At 41.4% G+C, this 22,681-nt stretch overlaps 1 long non-coding RNA gene across 5 annotated transcripts in view; it reads right to left on the bottom strand.

Moving 5' to 3' along the window:
* Nucleotides 1-30: 30 nt before the first annotated feature.
* LOC121664100 overlaps nt 31-22,681 on the bottom strand; it is a 27,428-nt gene continuing 4,777 nt past the window's right edge. The window contains exons 1-3 of one of the 5 annotated variants that reach the window (XR_006015881.1): nt 22,258-22,628; nt 933-1,017; nt 31-590 (exon numbers count right to left, since the gene is read on the bottom strand). This is a non-coding gene — a long non-coding RNA (uncharacterized LOC121664100). Of the gene's footprint in view, nt 591-932; nt 1,021-15,391; nt 15,610-22,257; nt 22,629-22,681 lie in introns of those variants that run through there. The other 4 variants (XR_006015875.1, XR_006015873.1, XR_006015874.1 and 1 more) reach the window with 4 other exon arrangements.

Raw genomic sequence — 22,681 nt, 5'->3', positions numbered from 1 at the left:
AATCTCAGTTAAAAATAAATAAAAGAAAAAATAATAATAAAAAAATTAAAGCCCCAAACCCTCAGTGTAAGTTGGATGCTTCAGGAGATCTGAAGAGCATTAGTACAAAATTACCATGCTCCAACAGTTTTCAAATCAGCACCTCACCCAGTATCAAGCCACTGTCACATTTTCCTATGGTATGGATCAATAAGGTGTAGGCTAAAAAATGACATTATCACTCTGTGTTTTGTGGGGCATTTTTCTATTTTATAAGTGGGTTTTTAGGAGTTAGGTAAATTAAGAGTACTCACCACCTTTAGGTCTTCAATACCTGATTTTTCAGAGTATTTTACAGTTTATCTTGAAGTTTAAAATGCAGCTGTCATTAGCTGTGGTTGCATCTGTAAGTACTCATTAGTGAATCTCATTCTCTCTGAGCCAGATCTCACCCAGACAGTAAGATCCAGGGCCTCAGATTGGAGATCTGAGCAACAGGAAGTCTGTATTTTTGAGAGCATTTATGTAATGCTCCGTAGGGTGGGCAGGTTATTCCAGCCAACAGTCTGTTTCAGCATCACCACACCGCTGTGATGCAAACCTAGACAGATCTGAAAAAAAAAAGAACAGAAGATTATGCGACTAAAATAAAAGATAGTATCACATGCTTAAAAATGTGCTCAACTCTGGAATTTCCTCATACCAGGCTGCTTAACTTTGAAACCTTATTCCCAGTCCCCATAGTGCTGTCAGGGCTGCTGAAGCTGGGACCAGTTTAGTACCCTAATGTCAGGCACCTGCCCCTCCAAAGTTTGTTCTGACAGCCCAAGTAGGGAGCATCTATGGCTTTGAGCTTTTTCCACACCGACTGTGATCCACCTGGAGGGAGTGGGATGGCTGAAGCCTCTGTGCTGGGGATATATAACAATTGAATTCTGTCAGTTGCAACTTACCTTTAACACGTTCTCTCACGATTTATGTTGTTCCTGTTCTTGAAGTTTAGCATAATTGTGGTGCGAATTTTGGTCGTTTCTGCTCCTGCTGGGTGAAAAGAATACCTTCTTTATCAAGGCTCATTGCCTTCAGGAATTTGCAAACACTTTCTTGCCTCTGGCATTTTTCTGAGGGCCTCTCACATTCCTCAAGCTGTAAATGAAGTGGCCAAGCATAGCAATGACCAGCACATACTCAACATACAGCAGACTGTCCAGATGGCAGAGCAGACAAGGGATATGACAGAAGTAAGTCACTACCCTAAGTAAGAACTACCCTATGAAGAGTAAGACTTTAGACAGGGGGGCACTGGGAGTGCTTTTGGTACCCTGAGAACTTGGTCAGGACAGTGGTCAGCACAGGAAAAGTGCACAGGAAGGAAAGATTCCTTCAAGAAGATGGAGACCACGGAGAAGGAACGTGGTGAAGCCCCAGGAAGCTGCCTGACAAAGCTGTACACAGGGCTTTGCCCTGTGGTCTGTGCCAGACTGCAGCTGGCCAAGGAGCACTTGCAGGAATTCTGAGCCTGTTATGATACTGAACAAGAGCATCCACACAAGGTACAAACTATTTACAAAGCACTGAGCAAGCTGAACTTGGTTCCTTACCAGAGACCTTGCTCTCTCTGGGAGACAGCAGCTGCACAACCATCCAGGAAGAAAGAGAGCTTGCAGAAAAACACATCAAAGTGTGGGAGCTCCAAACTACCACCACAATGACCTTGTAATCATGGGTGATAGAGTAGGTAAGCAGGAATAACATCAATGGGAAAATCTGTATCTTGTGCTATTAGGAGACCTCAATAAACCTGTGTTTTACTTCCCCTCACTTCTGGACAGGACACCAAAAGGAGCAACAGATAGAAATCCCAGGATCATTAAAAACACCACCCTTGCAGGCTGCTGGAACACATCTCTTGGAAGTGTGACCTAGGCAGGCTTACAGGGGCTGCAGAGGGGCACAGCAGCCTAGAGGCAGACGGGAGGCAAGGCCAGTTTCTCAGCCATGCAGAAGTTTCTGCCCCACCAGTGACCTGAGGCACAAACTCCCATTGCTTGATCAAAACACCACATTGGTTTCTCTAGGCACAAGGAGAAGGCAAACTCATTTGCTCATCTCACAAGAGCTATCTGGATTCAAGCCAGCTCAAATTTGTATCATCCAGACAGCTGGCATGCTGGCATGGGCATAACAATCTTGCATCTGTCTGCACCAGGGAACTGGCTGCAAGTCTGAAAGTAAGGGAAGAAAAATAACAGAAGGCCAATGTCGGCAACTGAGGCACAGACCCAGACAGGCAGGGAATCTGAATCGTTTATTCAAAGGAATGAGCTGGTTTTATACAATTTTCTAAGGCACAGTATTTCCTTACATGGCAATTCTCACTACGTGACCTATCCCGTGTTGCCACATCAGCAACACACTGCCTTCTGTGGGGTGATCACTCGCTGTTCACTGTCCATCAGCTCCCGGCAGGCTCCTCTCCGTAGGGGTCTGCCCTGTGACACCTCCTCCCCCCAGGGTCCGGCGGAGACAAGCCTCTGTGTGCTGCCATGTGCTCCTTTGTGCTGCCATGTGCCTCTGCAGGCAGCTTTTACAGCTCACAACTCAACTTTATTCCATCTCTTCCCACAGGCCAGCCATGTGGAAAACAGCAAGTTGTATTAGATCTGGCTTTAGCAACTGCAGTTTTACCAGAAACATTCTCTGGGATCAAGGTCTTTCCATGCTAGGCACTTCATAAGTACATCACTAACAAATCAGTTATAACCCTGTTCTCCGAGAGTGTTGCTCCAGCCTGTGGATACTGAACTTCACTAATAAGGGGGCACTGCAGAGATGCAGCACAGTCAGTCTTGAAAATGTCCGTACGTGGCCAGGTCACATGTAGACAGCTGGGGTGAGGAACATGCAGATGGAGGCATCGGGGAAAGTCCTTTCAAACACAAACCTTAAGCTAGATGATCTGGTAAGCACCAGTCTCAGACAAGAGCGAAGGGAAAGCAAGTCAGCAATTACATTGGAATGAAATATGGTCAGCAAATGAAGCAATTGTGAACCAAAGCTGCCTATACTGAAAGAGTATCACAGGAGCTATATTATGATAAATCTGAGAGGATCTTAACACCACTGCATCCCCATCCAGAAGGCTCCATTCAGTTCTAGGCATTTTGAGGACAGAAGGTGATGAACTGTTCTGAGGACAGAAGCTGATAAACTGTTCTGTATTTTGAACTCATGTAGAAGAGGGATGAAGAGTAAACAAAAATGAAGAAAGGAGGAGTAAGGACTCCACAGGCATCAGGGAAGTTGTTCTAGCATGCACAGCCCCCTGAAATAGTCAAATGGAGTTATGATTCCCACCCAGAGGTAGTTGTAGGGTATAGATAACAACGGAGGACAAATATTAGCAAGGATGAAACAAGTAAAAACTATCTGAAAATAACATCAAAATATTAAGTAGCTGTTGTCAAGAAGTCCTGACAAATACCTTCCTTGGGAAAACTGGACTCTTGGCCCCATGGGAACTGGGAAGGCTCTGATACTTAGTACATTTGTGACTGCGTTGTAGAAAGTAACCAAGAATCCCCTGCAGAGAGCATCTGGCACAGAACAGGCATAGTTCCTGCAGGAGTCAGGGCAGTCACCCTGGGCCATCTCCACTGCTGTGTCTCTCAAGCTACACACTAGTGATGTATAGAAAGTAAGTTTGCTTTTCATAGGAAATTCATGCATTACAATATCAAAGCTAAATACATAGGAAGCTCTGCTTAGCAGCCATCTGTAAGCTTCTGATAACAAGACACAAAGTAAGATGCTGTGTTCTTAGCTGCTAAAAAATGTGACAAAACCAGCAAAAATCTCAAGCTCAAAACAAAGAGTGTGGAAGCACACAAGATATTTTCATTTCACTCTTCAGTGAGAACTGCTTCTTTGGAAAATACAGTAACATTTTAGTTCCACATCCCACCGATTTCTCACTTTGGAAGGCACAATGTGCACCTTGTTGTGTGTAATGCTATGATATGTAATTTTTTTTCCTTTGCTTCGGTCTGGAACCATTTCCCTGAAAGGTGGCATAAAGCTTTGAAGCTTTATCCCAGCGATGTAAACTTTTTGCATTCATTCACAGTAATGCCTAATCCCATTTTAATCTTAATAAGCTCTTTAGTGCAATAATATCCTATGGCATTAAGGCATACAACTTAATTCCTTGAATTAAAGCCAGGATTCTCTTTGGAGTTTTTGCACTGACTTCCACAAGCTTTGGATCAGGTCAACCTCCAAAAAAAACCCAACCTGCTGCAAACCACTGAACTACCTGACAGAAAAGGCTTTATGGTTTTATATTATCTTACAATAGCTTTTCCATGTATATAGAATCTGCATTCATAAGAATTTCAGAGCTTCAAGCAGCATCTAACTGGAATAATTAGCTACCCTGATCCCAAGATGCTGTTGATAAACTCTTCAGGAAGAAACATTTCCTTACCCTCACTACTCTGGCCCAGGGCTGATACAGTGATCCAACGTGAGAAGCTTGAAGCCTTGGGTGCCTACTCTCAGAAGAACGTTATCTCTTGATCTATCTAAATGAGCCAATTATGAACTGGATTCCCAAGTTCCTTCAGACAAAAATGGTAGAGATAAATTTAATATGAACTAAATTGCAAACAGGAGGAAGTTGTTGCTTGTTATAATTATTTAGTTATAGAGGAAATTTTAAATCACCTCTTTCAAAGGTCTGAGAAAAGTCATACTGTGGGCACCACCTGGAATTTCTCTCTGAACATCAAATAAATGTCCCAAGTATTCCCAACAGTACAAATCCTCTGGCTTGTTTTCAAACTGTAATTGTGGCCAGGAGCTATGTAACAGTGCAAAACCCATTCTCTGCCCTTCAAGTGTCTTCACTCTGACCTTACTTAAAAATGAGAAACCTGTCTCATAGCCCCTTCAGTCCCTCGAGCTTTGTGACAAGGCACTGAATGTACACAGAGAAGGCAAATCAGTCCTAAGCTCAGACACAAATCCAAATCAAGGGGGTTGCTTTAAAAGTTGCTGCTCACTGACTGGGTTAGAGAAGGTGACTTCTTTGGCTGCTCCAATTGTCAAATAAAATACAGTTCATGGTGACTTAGGCTTGCACATATCATCCCTGCTTGCAGCAAGCTCAGAGCACAAGCACTATTCATTGTTGCAGCTCAGCTGCTGAACAGTACTCAGTAACCCTAAACAGCTTCGTTATATTTCATCAGGGTCCTTAACCCCTCTTTGGTTTACTAAAGAGATAGCCAAAAGGCCATTTGATCAAACCCAGAAATGTCTTCATGGGAACATATTTCTGATAGGAAATGAGTCTTTCTTACATGCAGCAGAAAAGTAAAATCATATCTGGTGGCTGGTTTGGCAGATTGAGATAAGAACCACATTGCTAATTTCTCACAGAGGCAATAATGAAACTCAGAAACAACTTTCCACATGATCTGTGCCTTGTAGGTCTTCAAACCAAGAGTGTGTGACAGGAAGGTGGATAGATATGCTGAGGGTAACATCTGTGGCTCAGGTATTTCAGACCTCCTGTGCAGGACCACTGGAGAAGCTTTCAAGTCAGGGCTGTACAGGACATCATTAGGATGACACCAGCTATATTTGACAATCTAATACCCATGCTTACTCACTGGTGCACAGATGGGATCCCATGAGTGAGAACTCATGTGTTTGGATGTGATAATCTGTATATTCATACAAAAGTATTTGGAAGAATGGAGATTGGCATGTATGTTAAACTAATGCCATTGAGCCTGACACAGGCACTGCAAAATTTCTAGCCTATTGGTATCGAACAGGCAAAACAGGTCTTCACTAGACACTGTGTGTCTAATTTAAATGAGAAATGTCCAGAAAAGCACAAGAATTAAAAGTCTCTACCAAATCAGAAAAAAAGTCCCTCAGACCCAGTACTTTGTCTCCAGATGTAGCCAGTAATGGTTGCAAAGGACAAGATACAAATTATGTACATAACAGCATGTCACTAACATATCTAGTAGCTTCCAGTGATTTGCACTCAAGGACATCCTGAGCCAGAGCTGATGTCTTTGTGTACAATAGCACTTGGTAATTTTTTCCTTCATGATGCTTTGAGACACTTTCTGAACCTATAGAGACCTTCACTATCTGTGGTACCCTTAGTAAAGGAGTTCACACAATAAACCCTCATACCTAAAAGAGGAATAAATAGATCCATGACCTTTCTCTCTCAGAATGCATAAAAACCCCCACCTCATTTCACTTGCTGCTACCTGCAAGTTTCCTCAGTGCTTCCCTTGGAAGAGACAAGAATACTATATTGACAAAAGTAACCTATTCCTATTACTTTTGGTGCTCCAAAGCAGAGGATGTTGTGGTCATTCATTTTTTGGCCAGTGGTAATCAGCTGCAAATGCTGGCTTCCAATTTAGAACATTGTTACTTGAAAACTATTAAAACGCCATATTATTTCTTACCTAGAGAGGTGGAGTCACCTTCTATATTTAAATACAGTTACAAAATGCAGAGGGAGGGGGTTTTTCTTTTAAGTCAGTGTTACTTAAGAGCAGCATTTAAAAAATTCAGATAGGATATGGTGAAGATAAGTAGAAGTTACTGGAAGTTGGTTAAATAAATTTCCTGTGAACAGATAAAATAATCTTTACAATTACTCTGTTCCAGCAGTAGTTTCAAGATTAAAAAAATACAATTCACAGCCATTCTCTACACAAAAGATCAGAACCATAACTGCTGAAAATTGACTTTGTTCCCATAAGTCACCACATTTACTGCAGCTGGTCACAAGACCAACTTTCTGGGTCCTTGGGAGAAGCTCGGGTGGTCTTGTGTGCACTGTTTCAAGGAACTGTGTTTTCTTCCAGCAAGTAGTCTCTTTCCACATTTTGTGTTTGAGGCATCACCACCCCAAGTGTCAACCTCCAGCTTCTCTAGAGTGTTGGCAGCTGATCCCACCGGTAAAACCCATCTAGGTTCATTGAAACAATGGGGCTGAGGGCTTTACTGTGGAAAGAGACATAAAGTTCTTAGCCTTCATTACATAATTAGCGAGAAGGAACATTTTAGAGAAGACGAGGTAGCAGCTGGTTAAATGTTTTAGCCATCTGTGGGAAACCAGAGGAGGAGACTGCCTCATGCTCACTAATATCTTAACTGAGCATATTACATTTTGTGGGTTATTCAAAACAAAGTTTAGGTGGGGAATTATTGCCTCAGAAAAGCTGGCAGGACACACCTAGGACAGAAACTGGGTGATTAACCCAACAGGTGCTCTGTCCAGCAGGCAGGGTCCAGACTTGGTATAACAGAAGCAGAGGGAGAACTGCAGATCCCCAAGGGATTCAAATGGAGAGATGCTACTAATTTATTTGTGGCAAATAAGGTTTCATTAGCAAGAGGGTAGCTAGGACACCCCCATTCCCTCAGAGCAAAGTCCAGCTGTAGAAGCAAGGCCATGTCTCAGATTTGCAGTGAGTAGTAGCCTTGCTCTTGTTCCAGTGCTAGAGGCAGCAAGGCTGCAGGTGTGGGAGGGGGCACCCTCTCCAATTCTCACTCTCCATGCCCTTCACTCAGCTGCCTCCTTTAAGCTCCCTTTGGAGGATGGTGGCAGTGGCTGCCAAGGCTGTTCTGCACTCTTGGGGCTCCCGATGTGCTTGTCCTGGTTCTGCCTGCTGTTCCTCCGAGGGTTACTGTGCCTGGCTTCCCCTCTGCACACAGTGCTGGGCACTCAGCTCCTGGCCATGCCAGACTTCAGAAGATGTCAGCACAGAGATGTCCTTATCGAGGATGCAGCCTTGTATGGTTAGACAGAAATGTCAGTGGTGTATTGTGAGAACTGGAGCTATAAATACAGAAAATAAGGGTGACTTTGGTATGTTTTCCCATTAAAATTTTTATTGGACTTTTTAGAGCCAGAAATATCAGAAAGCTGCTTTAATGACAATGGCATTCTTCAAGAGTCTCTGCAAAAACTGAGCCCTAAAACTTCTGCACTACTAGCTCATGCTTCTCCAGCCTTGAGGCAAAATCATTCTGAGTCAGGTTGTGAGAAGTAAAAAACCTTTTGAGCTTCCCATTTCTGACTCTGAAACACAGGGAAGTTCCCCATCCATAGAAACATTTAGAGGCTTTTCCAAAGCTGATGGAAGAGGAATCATAGGATTAGTAGTACCTGACATCTGAATGCAGAGCATAAGGAGTCCAGCTGCCTCCCACAACCCATCCTGTCACGCAGAAGGGGAGCAATACTATAGTACCTGGTGCCAGGAGCAGCACAGAGGGGTCCATGATGCTCATCCACAATGACATCTTTGTATGTCAGGATAAATTCTCCCTACATGGAAGTATTTCCTAGAGTAGGAAAATGAGTAGTAAGCCCCTCCCCAGCTGCTGGGATGGACTTACTTGGAAAAAAGCAGTGTTATAACATGAGTTTCATCTTTTGGCAGCTGTTCCATAAATAAGAGCTTCCTCTTCCTGGAAGCAAAGACAAGGGGTTTTGTGAAAATATTTTGTACCTTTAACATTATCAAGTATTATTCAAGTATTTTCCAAAACTGCAGAAGAAAACAGCTGCTGGGTCCTGGTTTTGACCAGAGGAAGTCATAGTCAGGACTTGGAATTATACAAGCACAGAGATACAAATAGCTTGTTTTTATTTATTTTGTTTTCTGAAATCTATAAAAATAAACATCTTCAAGACTATGAGGCTTTGCCAAAAGTTAAAAATATAACTGAAGAAGAAAGCAGCAGCCACAGACTGTTTCTAACCCAAATTTAACATTAAAAAAACCCGGCCTAGCCACAGCGGAGGAACCAGTGCTTTCCACTGTACAAACTCACTTAGCTCTCACCTCACCTCACCAAGAAAATGTTTGAATGCAAAAAGAAATTAAGAACATAATTCATTATCATACTCTAAATGTCACATAGACCTTTTGTTGTCTATCAGGTGCTTTTTGTCATGCATGTTCCACTGTCTTGACCTGAAAACCACACTTTCTGTCTCAAATAACCTATTAAAGGTTATTAATTGTAAGGCAACACCCTGATTTTTCTGCTGAAGGGCATGCTGTGTCCCAGGAACATGCAAGGCACAAGCAAAGAGAATTATTAAATGATTTTCAGTCTGTGGTCTACAGTCTGCAGGGACTTCATGAACTATTTCTAAAGAATCCAGGAAAAACAATCAAGGCAAGCAAGATGCTTGTCACTATGCTTTGATTTCATGGTCAGCCCACTAGAAAAAAATTTTGAAATGTTTAGGGAAAAGAATTCATCCAAGGTTGGAGGCAGGCTAGAAAAGTCCGTGAAGCCATGTAAAGAGCAGGAACTTGTTTCATACATACTACTTTCTGGGCTATAAGTGTTTCAACTAGCTGAAACATGAACCTGTGGTAATTTTATATAGCTTCTCAGCAGCATTTTGCAGTCCATGCAGAATTCTTGCTGCTGCACCAATTTTCTCAGCAGCATCCATGCCAGATAGCTTAAAGCTAGTGCAGTGGTTTCATCACCTTTCAGTGATACTTTATTTCAGCTGTTGTCATTTCAGTGAGCCAAGAGGCTTTGCTTTTACCTCAAAAGTAGGAACATTGTTGAACTTTTTGGTTTTTGCATTACAGATCTGCTATACTGATTTACATAGCCAGCCCCAGATCTTCTTGACTCATTAAGCATCACCAGATCTACTCCATGTTGTCTAAGAACTATCTTGCAACAGAGAGACTAAAATAACCTCAGCTGTCTTAGTATTTGTCATGTTGTCTGTTATACCACAGCTCTGTTTGGTGCAGAAACAGGCAACAGAGCCTGGTGCAAAGGCTACAAAGTTAATGCCCAGCAAAATAGCTCTGCATTGAGAAACAGCCTATCACCTCAGCACAGTAGCCTGGTCAGCTAATTTTCCTGCAGAGAAAAGGAGTCACCAGTGAAACTGCTGTGCTGTTCTCTAGGTTCAGACTGCTATCTCAGCACAGCACTGCTCAGGTATTGCAGCTCTAACTGGAGCCAGCCCAGTACATCTGAGCTATGAACTACAGACATGACAGCCATGTGCCAGTCCAGAAATCACTGAAGGGATGCAGAGTATTTTACACAGACCACATCACCTCTACACAACAAGCTTCCACAAAGAAGTAAACGAGAAAATAACAAAATATTTTTCCATCTCTTGTGCTGCGGAAATTTAAATCCGAGTTCATGGTCTTTAAGATGCTATGCAATCAGGATAGCTGATCTCTAAAAGCTCCTGCTTTTTGATGCAGTGCTGTAGGATCAGAGCTTGCCATCAGTAGGCACGTACTGTCTGCTCACCTTCCCTCTTGTAAAACAAAATTTTTCGCTCCCTAAAGCATCTTCCCCATCAGCTTTTCTCACTTCCTCCCCTGCCATTCTGGAAAGCTGGTCACTGTTCCTCCAGCACTGGTGTCATATTGTTGCTCACAATCAGCCTGCATTCTACAATTTTGGGGTGTAACAGAGGGAAGGAAGACTTCTAGCTGCACTGTATCTTACAGAGATCTTTCTAAGACACAAGACCCTTCAGAACCTGGTTATCCCAGGGCTTCCATATCCTGGATGGCTGAGTATTAAATCAGAGGCAATCTTTGCTGCAAGTCACAAACTCAGACACTGTACTAATACTAAAACACATCAGCCCTGCTACCACTGCTCTTCCACCAGGCCCTAATCACCCCAGATGGCAATGCTTTCATTAACTTCTCTGTTCTCTGAGTACAGCCAATCTCTGTGGAGTTTATAGCTAAGGAAAAATTAATTATTTCATTTTAAAAAATCAGAAAAAGTAATTGAGTTATTAAGTAAACCCTAAGTTTACAAAACAGCCACACAGCCAGTGATGTCAAGTCAAGAGTGAGGAGGAAGGAGAAGGGATTAGACACATCAGCCCTAGACAGACTGCCACGTCCCTACCTTGTTCTTGTTCATGTACTTAGACCCCAAGGTAATCTCTCTGATTTAGAAAGGTTTTGAGTCAGACCTCTGAAGGCTGGAAGCACCACTGTGGGCTTGCCCTGAATCCTTCCCTAGGGTTCACTGTCGGAAGATAGCCGAAACACAACAAGAGTGTTGTGAAACCTTGGGGCTGGCCCTTATGTTCTAAGCTCTTTCAGAAGCTGAGGAAGGAATTTCTCTTACTTCTGCTGCCCCTGAAGTTAGAAAAAGACAAGTGAAAAATGTCCTGTGAAAAATCAGTGAAACCAGTAGAAAACTGGTAGTCTGGGTAGAAGACCGTGTGGACACAAGCATGGCACGGGCAACAGCAGCAGGGATTAGCCAAAGGGAAGGGGAGGACACGGCAGGGAGGGAAAATATGGCAGAGGGAAAAGGGAGAGAAATTATTATCTGGAGCTCAAGTTCTGCCCTAGATGTGACCATCTCTGTGGACATGGTTATGACAGATTCACAGAACAGTAAAAATCTAGAGGAGCCGCTTTGCTGGGTGGGGGGACAGCCCCTGCAGCCCCCAGCCCTCTGATGGGGGTTGGATTGAGCCCCCTTCACACATCATCTTCCTATGCTTGGTTACACAGGCAGCATGGTACAGGTCTCCAAGGACGGGATTCATCTCTCCTGGCGTTAGGTACCTACAGCATGACTGCCAAGGAGGATCTAGTCAACAAAACCGCTGGAGCTGAAAGACGTATTCATCTAACCAAACACAGGCATCTGCTTCAGCATGAGATGAGTTGTGCTCTAGTCTCAGCAACACTGATTAACCCTTTACGAACAAGGGAAAAACCCTAAGGTGTCTAGCTCAGACACGGGCATTTGCATGTGATTAGAGGTCAGTGCCATACTCAGAATCCAAAAATAAAGTAGACTGGAATGCAGTGAGGACCAATCCTGGCAAAACAATGACAGTGATAGTCACTGTCACCAACACATAGCTGAGGAATGTGGATAAAAATAAAACCTGTGGGAACAAAACAAAATCTGAAAGCACTACAATAACTGTTGGTTAAATAGCACAATATTTACTGGCATTGCCATAACATCCAAAAACCTTTAGCAGGGTTCAAAGCTTTGCTGTGCTAAGCACTGCCCAACCATATAACAAAAAGACACTCCTGATCCCTGGAGATCATGTGCAGGAGCAGTAAGATCCATGTGTGGTCACTGCCCATTTTCTGTGACTCCTTTTTTCCCCAACCATTTCCAAAAGTTTCTCAGCACTGCCCATTTCTCTCAAGGGATTGTGATGGACTACAGTAACATGATATGGGCAAGCATTTGTGTTAAAACAGGGTTGCCTCAGAAAAAGGCATTTATTGTTGCTTGCAAACTTTCTGGCATTGCAAGGCCAGGTTCGTACCATGACATTTCAGATTTCCTTTCAGGGGATCTCACGTTGTTTCAACATGTCTCAAGAACTTCAGCCTAGACTTTAAAACAGATTGAAGTTACAAAGAAAAATATTAGAATTATTCCCCAAGTATGTGAGGAAACTTTTTTATATATACAAGAACCAGAACATTTGGAGGAAAATAGGGAAGAAACATATTTACAGACCTCCTTTATAGCTCAGTAAACAGAGAAAGGAATTTAAACATTAAGACAGGCTCAAAGCAACTTGTTGAAGAAAGCAGAAAAATATTTTAAATTTTTTTTTACTTTTTCTGTACAGCAGGCTTGAGTTCAGGTGTGTGTCAAGTACCCAGCTCCACATATCTTCAAGAACTATTATGTTTAGTCTTTAAAATAAAGTCTTTTAAAATATTTTTAATCCACATAGAAGACTTTTAATACACAAGGGTTTCTTTGCACTTGCAAATGAAATCTTCAAAGAAAGCCCAGGAGGCTTATTAAAGTTGGAGCTGGAAAAAAAAAAGAAGAAACCTAAGCACAGACACAAGATCAGTATTGGCTGCTAGGGATGTCACGCTGTGAGACGGCCCAAGTGAATAAAATGTCTGCAAAGAGCAGAAAAGAACAAAGTAGAAATAACTGGATTTAATGGAGCTTGCCTGACATGGAGCTTCTCAAATACCTGTAAAAATTCATAGAGATTTACTAAATCCCTTAAGTAAGTCAGTCGTGTAAGTATCCAGAGAGTATATTATTTTTATTTAGCTAGAAGTATCTGGAATACATATATTCTTAAACAGTTTGCTTTCTGTAAAATGGAGGATGCACCTCTGAGACTTGTGCAATCAAAGCAAAACATGGAAATTAAGTCAGAAATAGGAAAATGTGTCAATGGTTGCATCAGAGAGGAACAAACTGAAACAAACTTTCAGTGCAGCATTTTATCTTTTCGTAAGCTATATTATAGCCAAAGGAAAACAGCAAAGAAAGGAATCAGGTCAATTCAAGACATGATTTATTTTGAACCTTCTCTGTAGCATGTTTGACATTAGCACGTTTCACTGTGCTGCTAAGAATAGTCCTATAGAAACCCAGAGAAATTTAAAGCATGTGTGCATGTTTGCACTGGGCGAAAGGCACCTCACACAAACCAAGTCTTCATTATTGCAACATAAAGTGACATTTAGACTCCTTCTTTGCCTCCAGGGACAGAGTCTTACTGAGTAATGAATAGGTATTTAAATCATTAGCACTGAGGAGAAAAATTTGCACAAAAGATGGACTTCATGGAAGAAAAGGCAGTTCAGACGGTTTGTTATGGCTCTCAGTAAGCAGATGGCCATGAAAGTTGGCTCAATACAAATACTGATACTGTTTTGCTGGCTTTGACATATTTAAACTGCATGCTGGAAGGTGTTTGAGCATTCACGTCTGAGTGCCATGCCCAAATGAAACTGCTCTTATTTGCAGCACAACCAGCATTTGTACATAGAAATGCAACAAGAAATGCAGGGCTCGTCTTCCCTGCAGAGTTAAATTAACTTTGTAATGTTGTAAATTGAATGTTGCTTTTATATTAAGTCCTGCTGACACACAATAACCTCACTCAAGCACGACGTAGGACAGACACAAGATAGATTAGTGTTGTCAGCCCTCACGCACCTTCCCCTAAATTCCATGCATGAAAAAAGGATGAAATTCTGCCAGAATTCACAGTGAAATGGTTTACAGAACAATCTCTTGTATCTTTTCTGGTAATTGCAACCCAAAATGATCCCTGCAGTTCTCTGCCTCAGCAATCTGTCAGAAGCTCCCTTTCTCTTTTATCTTACAGCAGAAGCAGCAGAAGAAAAAACTTTGGTTTTTTCCCCCCAAAACTGTGTGTTTGTGCAATTAATAGGGGTTTGCACACTGACAGATCAGTATGCTGCAAAAGTTTAATCTTGATCACGTGTGGGCATATGACAGCATTTCTGTCAAATCAGACAGGGCACAGGATGGAGTTTTCACTGTCTTTTCCTATTAACATGAAGTTTATGTCAGCCAGGGGAGAGTGGATGACACCCGATCTCTCACAAAGCCCAGCGGTGTGAATTTAACCCCTTATATTGCTCTGAACAGATCAAAGAGGGCAGAAGGAGTCTATGGCAGGTCAACACTCTGCAGCCTGGGGCTGTGCCATTCTGGATGCCATGAGGACAGCCCAAAAAGGAGGACTGAACGAGCCAGCCAAGGCCTCACAGCAGCACACAATCCCAGATGTCAGCTTACACCGGCAATTTTAAAATGGATTTGCACTTGGCACCCTTCTTTGAGTCATGTCGCACCAGCCTGTGGTGCTACTCTTCATTGCTTTACCTCACACGAGATTACCTCAGAGCGAAATAATTCAAAACACAGTTCTGAAATAGCTCTGCTTGTACACCGCAAATGTTCCACCCTAAGGTACAAGGCACACAGGAAGCACTTGCCTCCCTGGATCAAGAAGGGAAGCTCAGAGCCATCTCCTGCCCTTCCCTGACAGACTGCTACCATCTCGTGGCCATTCTTGTTCTCTCTGTTGGCAACAGCACCCGACCTTTTTAAAAGCCAATTCTGTTTTCCCCTGTTCTCTTAGCTGTTCTACTAGAATGATTCTTAGGGAAAGAAGTAGCAAACCCAAAGCACTTTATGTGTACTGTGACACTGTAAAATGGATAAAATTAAAGAAAAACGTGCCAAAACCATTTTTCATAAAGTTTACACAAGGATCTGAAAATAGCACCTATCACTTCATTTTGCAAAAGCAAATAAAACTCTTGTAAGGAAATATAACACAGATCCTTTAAAAACAAATAAATAGCTCATGAAGAACAATATCTTTAGTATCAAAGAAAGCTTTAGTGCATTCACCCTAAACTCCTGCCACCCTTGATTCACTCAGAAACAAATTAAGACTTAGAGAGAGAAACAGTTTTCAACATAAAGCTTAAAGAAAACATTTTAAATCAAGCTGCTACCAACATAAGCATTTCTTCCCAAGAAATAATACAAAAATTCTCACCAGAGGTACCCAAAGTTTCCTGGAGATCCCAGGCTAAAGTTTAGGCTGTGAAGTTTCCCCTGTCAGCAGCAAACTTTAGAGCTCATGTAAGGGATAATGCTGCCCAGTGGACAGGACAGATTTATGATATAGTTTTCATTGGCAGTTCTTCCACTCCAAACTCTGGGAAAAGTCATTCCTGTTTCCTATCTCTGTCATCTCTGCCTCTCCTTTTCACCTCTCTAGAAGAAGGGTAGACTCTTAGCAAAACACTGCACCTTACACATGATTCCAATTGAGATGATTATTTTTTAGTATCATGATGATAGAAATAAAATTGGATAATTGCAATATGAGCATATGACTGAGTTTATTTGGTTTGTGGTTAGATTACAGAAATTAATGTTTATACAAGGGAAGTAAACCTGATCATTTGACCGGCATTTTGGGAAAAGAAAAAAGTAATTCTGGAAATCACAGGATATTGATCATTTAATATTAATTTTTATCCTGCAAAACATTTTAAGGCTTTTTCAGGATTTTTCCCCACTATTTGGTCATATTACAATGGTTTTCTTGCAGCACACAGTAGTACTGTAAATATAGTTATATTAAACACACAATTTTAGTTCATTTTAAGTAGGGGAGCATTATGGTTTGAGTATTTTTTTCTCAGAGACATAATTTATCTCGAACATTTTAGTAGCATGGCACAGATGTTCCACACCTGCTAGCCTCTCAGGGCCACCTTCACTACGGAGAGAAACACATCCGTTGCTTTCCAGTGCTGAGGTGCAGAGTCTGACCCTAGAGGGGGTTGTATAACCACATGTGGAGTGTGATAATGACAGGGAGGAAACAACTTTTCCACCTGTATGAAGAACCAATGGTCAGTCCCTCATGTCATCTACAGACTGATGCAACCATAACAAACATTGCTGGTACAGAGGCCATGGCATTCGTCTTGTGGCAGTGAACAGCAGAACCCCCATGACTGTTTAGCCCTGGAGAGACTATTTGTGGAGCTCATAGGTGTTCTGTTACACCCATGATCAAAAGCACACAGGAACACGTTGAGCACTCTAAAGGGCAGGTTTGAGTTACCCCTCCTCTGCTCAGTAGAGAACACGCTTACCACCTACAGTCCCTTCTGTAGCCACATATCCCCTTCGTGACTTGCTTTGGCCAAGGTCCAGGGGGCTGGACTGTCATGCCTGCCTGCAATTCAGAGAAATCCTGGCCATGTATATTCACACATAACCAACTTGGACTCCCATGTTAGCCAAGGAACTCACCATTGATGCCTCTATAACCAGTGGAGGAAAAGCAGCTCTTCCAGAGAGCAAACCCAAGCAGATACAAAATTTGGTGTTTTGGATGGTTCCTCACGAGTATATATCTTCATGGACAACAGAGGAAGCTGGAAGAGTCCAGCCAGTTTGCTTAGATCGCTGTGACCTCCAACACCACAGTTATTCCTTAACTCTTGCACAAATTGACCTTTCTGTTGGGCCTTCATGGTATAACCCACCAGATTTTCCTGCTCATGCCTCCTCAAACAGCTGAAAAGCACCCTGTCTCAGTTATACAGGGGCATTAGCACACTATCCAGGCATGGGATAATGATGGAGTACATGATTATGGACATTAGGCTTAATTCTTCTGCAGGCCATAAAATAAACCAAAAGAGGTAGCTCTTCTCTCTGAAAATAAACAAAATCAAGCTATCCTACTATCAACTTTCAATTTTATTTTAGTATTTAAATGTAATTAGCTTAGGATGAAGACCCCCCCCTGCTAATTTGTGACACAAGACAGTCGGCACTGTTCTTACATATTAAGACCCTTTCAATTATTCCCTTACATTTTCCCGGTAGAACCTCAGGGTGGAAGAAAAGACAAGGGAAAATACATTAATGATCACATTACTGTGAAGCTCTGAACAAAATTGGAGGTTGGTCTACTCATACTTAATGGTTCTTGACCTAGCTGAGTATTTATCTCAGTCTCACCTTGCAGCTTACCCTTAACCACCAGTTACTGAGCCAGCCATCCCTTAGAGTTAGGTATTCACTACAGTTTAAAAATGGGTTCATCAGTTTTGTGTTTAATTCCTTTACTTCTCATATATGATGTCATCTACACTTGAAACCAGATCCTTCAGATGAAGATCTTTTGTTTATTATGGGTTTTTGTCCGTTGTGAATAGAATTAAATCTAGAAATCAGGCCTAAAGCAATGAGAATTTTTTTTCTAGTAAAAAATAAGTGCTACTGCTGCTGATATCTGATTCAGACCCAAAGCAAATACAAATTTGCATGAAAACTTCTATCTTTTGGCCAGAATTGAGCAGATAGTAGGAAGGATGGGGAATGCTTTGAAAGCGGATCCTTTCATATCTATGATCCTATGACAAGTAATTAACTCTGAGCAATGTTGCAGTCAGTGCACAGTACCAGCAGTCCCAATCATCCAATTAATAGATTTTTTCCAAAGCCTTTTCTCTGCCTATCATTCAAGTGGCTTTTCCCAGCTTTGAAGAATTCCTGGCTGACAAGCAAGTAACCCCCCACCAACTTCAGATGTCTCTTTGTTACCCCTAAAACATGGTTTGTCCAGCTGTAGGCCTGCATTCCTACACAGAACACCTCCTTGCTGCTGTCTGTATAAGCCTGTGTTCATACCACACAAAGGCAAACAAAATAAACTAAGTTAGCCACACATGTCAATTAGAGAAATTGCTATCACAGCTAAACTAAGTGAAACAAAGCTGCAGGCAGATAAAGTTCAGACTTTAGTCCTGAGGTCTTACAGATTCAGTACAAATCTCATGTCCTGTTATTAGCAATGTCAACACTGTATTTCAGGGATATAGGGTTAAATACAAATGTCAGCTAATAAATAACTGCTTTTATGCAGTCTGTACAGAAGTCCTAGTGCAAGCCTATTCTGAGATAGTGAAAACTAAGGCAGTTTGTGTGCTTTATGTATACAACAAATTGCAATTCAGAAATAGTAAAAAAATTAGAAATGCATAGAGGTGGGACTGAGACATCTGTGCCCTTATTCTGCTACCTTTTCCAGAGTGGATGCCCCCTACCCCTGAATCATTGTACACTACAACAGGTTTGGAGACAGTGCTGCCATAGCAAACTCCTGAAAAAGGAGTTTTTATTTAGAACTGATTTATCTAGGAGATGGTGGGAACAGCCTAAGAAATCTTGCTGTCAGATGTAGATACATGAAGTACTTGCTGTGATCTCCTTTACAAATATCATTCAAAGCCTGATGAATCAATATGATTTTCTATGTTATTTTAAAGAGCACTTGGAAATAAATTATTTTCCTGTGGGCGGGGAAAGAAATTAGTTACACAGTTACATATCTGCCTCATCATCTTTAAGTTCTGTTTGTACTGTTACTTATCTCAGAAGCCCAGATCAGCTCAAGCCATTGTTCTCAGTGAAAAACAATATGAACCAGCTTAAAATTAGTTTGTTGAGAACATACGAACAAAGAAAGATAAGAGCCAAAAAAGTAAGTGAAAAATGAGAGATGTGTAACTGCAATATCAACACTGAAGTCAGTGTTGGAAGAATATTTTGTTTTATAAACAGAACCTGCTCAGACTGGATCAGTTCTTGAATACAGGCTTCTCTGTCTGGCAAGGATTCATTGGACAGAGCTGAAGGAAGTTAGTTGCCTTATTCTATTGTTGCTGGTTGAGTATCAGAGTTATTCATTCTTTCCTGTGTTTGCTAAGTTGATCCAGTTGCCTTGGATGAACTTGGAACTTCTGGCAGTTGTTGATTTTGGTCCTGGGATACTTTTACATGGATAAGAAAGGATTATAATAATTTTGCAATCCTAGGATAACTAGTTGTGGCCACAAAATGTTCAGAAGAACAAAACTGAAAGGGATCTGGTACCTTTCTTGAGGCCAACACAGTTAGTCAAGGTTTGCAATAGACGGAAAAGCACTGGTACTCCTTGAGGTAAGTTTATTCAGAAATTAGCTACTTCTGCAGTATGGGCATATTACCTCTCACAAGTAGGTTGCTACACCTGCTACCCAGGAAAACTGGTAACTGCTGTGCAGGAAGGAACCTCTGTCCTTTGCAACTGGACACACTAATTTATTGCAAGGGACAAGATGTGGAGGAACACTCTGAATCCCAGCTCCCTGCCTTTTTGTAAACAAGGACAGGGATTTCTCTTACAGTCTTTTAGTTGCTGTTCTTTAAAAATTCAACTTTCCATATTTTTTATTACTGACTTGAACTTCGTGCACAGGCAACTGGAAGTGATTTTTATTTCAGCCTGTACAGCTCTTCAGCAAAGGGGGTGTTGTAGTATTCTGGTTTTCAGGCTTCATTAATGAAACTTTCCAACCAGGGAGAAGAAAACTGATGCCTTTAAGTGTGGCCAGTTGACCCTCCTGCTCCTGAGGAATGACAGGCATGCAGTTAGCAATTCCTGAGATAGCAAGCATCAAGCTGCAGTAGAACATGAGTGCTTGCTTAGCACTAAATGTGTTCTCCAGGTGGTAATCATGTACAAAAACTCAAGACATTTCTTAAGCACCTCCTTTTAAAGCATAGTGTGGAGAATGCTTTTAGAAGCTCTAGTTACTACCAGAAGTTCTAATCAAGATACCAGTTGCATTACTGACATGTTTGGTGAGATTAGGCATCTTTTCCCAGCAGTTGCTTAGACTTTGATTTATAACAGTGTGAATCAGATTTGCACCTGATTCACTGTAGGGTGCTTTTTCATGGCAGTGCACATTATTTGACACTACCTCATACTACAGTGCTAACCAGCATCACACTGCCTGCTCTCTGCCTGCTAATGCTGTGTTTGAGTACTGGCTGACCCCACACCGACCTCCACACAAGCAGACACACAGTGGTACTACTTCCAAGCAAGCCATACGCAGGCAGTGAGGCTGTAGTACTTCGTTACTGTCAACTTTGCCAAGTAAACAGCCTGTACAAACATGGCTTGTGGCCACTGTTGTACTCAGAAACCAGTGCTAAGGAACAGCATGAGAAATGGCTGGTAGAGGACTGGAAATTAATCAAGTACTACCAAAACAGTGTGGGGCAAGACAGACATCATTATTTCTCGCTCACTTGGGTGTTCCAGTTCCTTGACCAAGACACCTGCTACTTTGTCCACTACTATTATTACACCTGCAAGAACCTGCAGGAGTACCTGATGACCATCTCTAAAGGTCCAGTGCTGTCCAAATTCTGCAAGATTCACATCTCATGCTGTTCACTGTGAAACACGGTGTATATTTTAACTATCACCATCACTACCCCCCTCCAAAAGTGGCAAGGGCACTGAGCAGAAGGCTGCAATACTGATAGTGAGGGTGCATCCAGGAGAAACTAACAATTCCTGGATAATGAAGGGCTTTATGGATTTTATTCTTGGTGACTCAGGCAAAGCTCAACTCCTGAGAGACGATATTGTCATGAAAGTGGTACCAATGTTGAATCCAGATGGTGTGATTGTGGGAAATCACCACTGCTGTTTAACAGGCCAGGAGTTGTACTTCAGATACAGATCTATCATGATGAAATGTTCCCCTTCTCTCTGGTATACCCAAAACATGGTCAAAAGGTAATCTCATTTTCTTTCCCTTTAGAATACCCTATTCTCCTTTCCACTCTATCTTTGTTAGTTTGATGTCTCTATGTCCCTTATTATTTTGGTATTGCTTACATCTTTGCACTGCACCCAAGTCTTTCTGACTGCTTTGTTTAGGTTAAGTTTCTTTTCAGAGTGGTTTATTTTGTTCTTCAGTATTGTGCAGGTTTTCTTTAATATATTTTCTCCTTTCTGGTAGTATCTTCAAAATAGAAGAATTTTCTTTAAAACATTTTCAGCATATTTCTCCCCATGTCTTCTGCAAAAATCTACTTATCAAACTCCCTATTTCTTTCATTTTCTTCTTTTCTGACATACAACCACTTTCCAGAATGAAGTTAGGTTCAGAATAGATCCCAGATGTCCTTTTAACAGCAAAGATTGCCAAGTTTTGCTTGGCAATCTTTGTATGTTTGTATGTTTTGCTACAAATGGCTTTGATTTCTTATGCAGACTTCCACTCACAAAGGCATTGATACACTGGATATAAAATTAAATCTTCTGGTATTAAACTAAACCTTCAACTGGTAAACCAAATCCCCCCAGTTTTACTTCTATAACAAATTAACAAAAAAAAAAAAAGACTCTTGTGCAGAAAGTCAGTGTCAGAATTAGTATATTTAATGTTTTTCATCTTGTTACAGCCTGTTTTAAATAATGTTTGTGTTCTTTCAAATGAATGTTTTGGCCTGTAGATCCCTAACTTACAGGAGACTGATGCTTCAGGCTGCAGACAAAACACCCATTTCAACATGAAGGACTTGGAGTCCATAGGACAGTATTTTCCCAATGTATTCTTGGACTACGGTGTAAACAACAAGCAGGTGAAGGAAGTTTCCCCTAGGCCTTTTTCCCTGCCTCATTAGTCCAGCTCTGAAAAACATAACAGTCTATAGGTTTATAGCAATAATAAAGTTGATAATGCCTTTCTTTAAGCAATACACTAAATTTGTGGTGTTTCTTATTATTATCTCTGCCTGAAGGAACATAAGAAAGTAGTGAAACAACAACCCAGGGTGAATTCCAAGGTCCTGAATTCTGATGTGTTAAACTGGAATTCCAGGTCACTTAGAACTATTCAGATATGCCACAATTTATTATATGTTCTCTGTATCTCATAAAGAATGCCACAGTAAATGTTAGAAATGTTACTAAAATTAGACTTTTAAGAGTCACACTACTTAATTTAACAATTTTTAAAAGATTGCACACAAATTTTTTAGTCAAACCTTAACAGGCAGTTCATTGGAAGAAGCAAAGCTCTGTATCTACTCCAGGTGGCCTTCCTGAGGAGAGAAAAACTGTGTTGACACAGAGTTTGGTCTATTGCATCATTTAAATCAATATGCTTTTTTTTTGCAGCCTTACATTTTGCAGATCAATCTAGACACAATATAAGGTGTATTATTTGGTTTTGTGTAAACCTTATTTCATTAACCATGGAAGGCACTATTCTGATTCCTTTTAGCCAAAGTGGTTAAGTTCAGGATCTGCATGCTGACCAAACAATACACCTATTAAACAAGATCAGCTCCTCCTGTACAGACTGTGGATGACTTGGAGATCAGATGTGCAGGTGATTTAAGAGAGGTGGGCATTGTGTGTTTGTACTAGTTTGAAAACAAACCAGTGGGAGGCACTAAGTCAGAATAA

This window comes from Corvus kubaryi, unplaced genomic scaffold (assembly GCF_017639235.1).
Source record: "Corvus kubaryi isolate FWS band 111438036 unplaced genomic scaffold, C.kubaryi_AGA036_p1.0 129, whole genome shotgun sequence".
Classification (NCBI taxonomy): Eukaryota; Metazoa; Chordata; class Aves; order Passeriformes; family Corvidae; genus Corvus; species Corvus kubaryi.
This window is presented reverse-complemented; position numbering and strand designations above follow the sequence as displayed.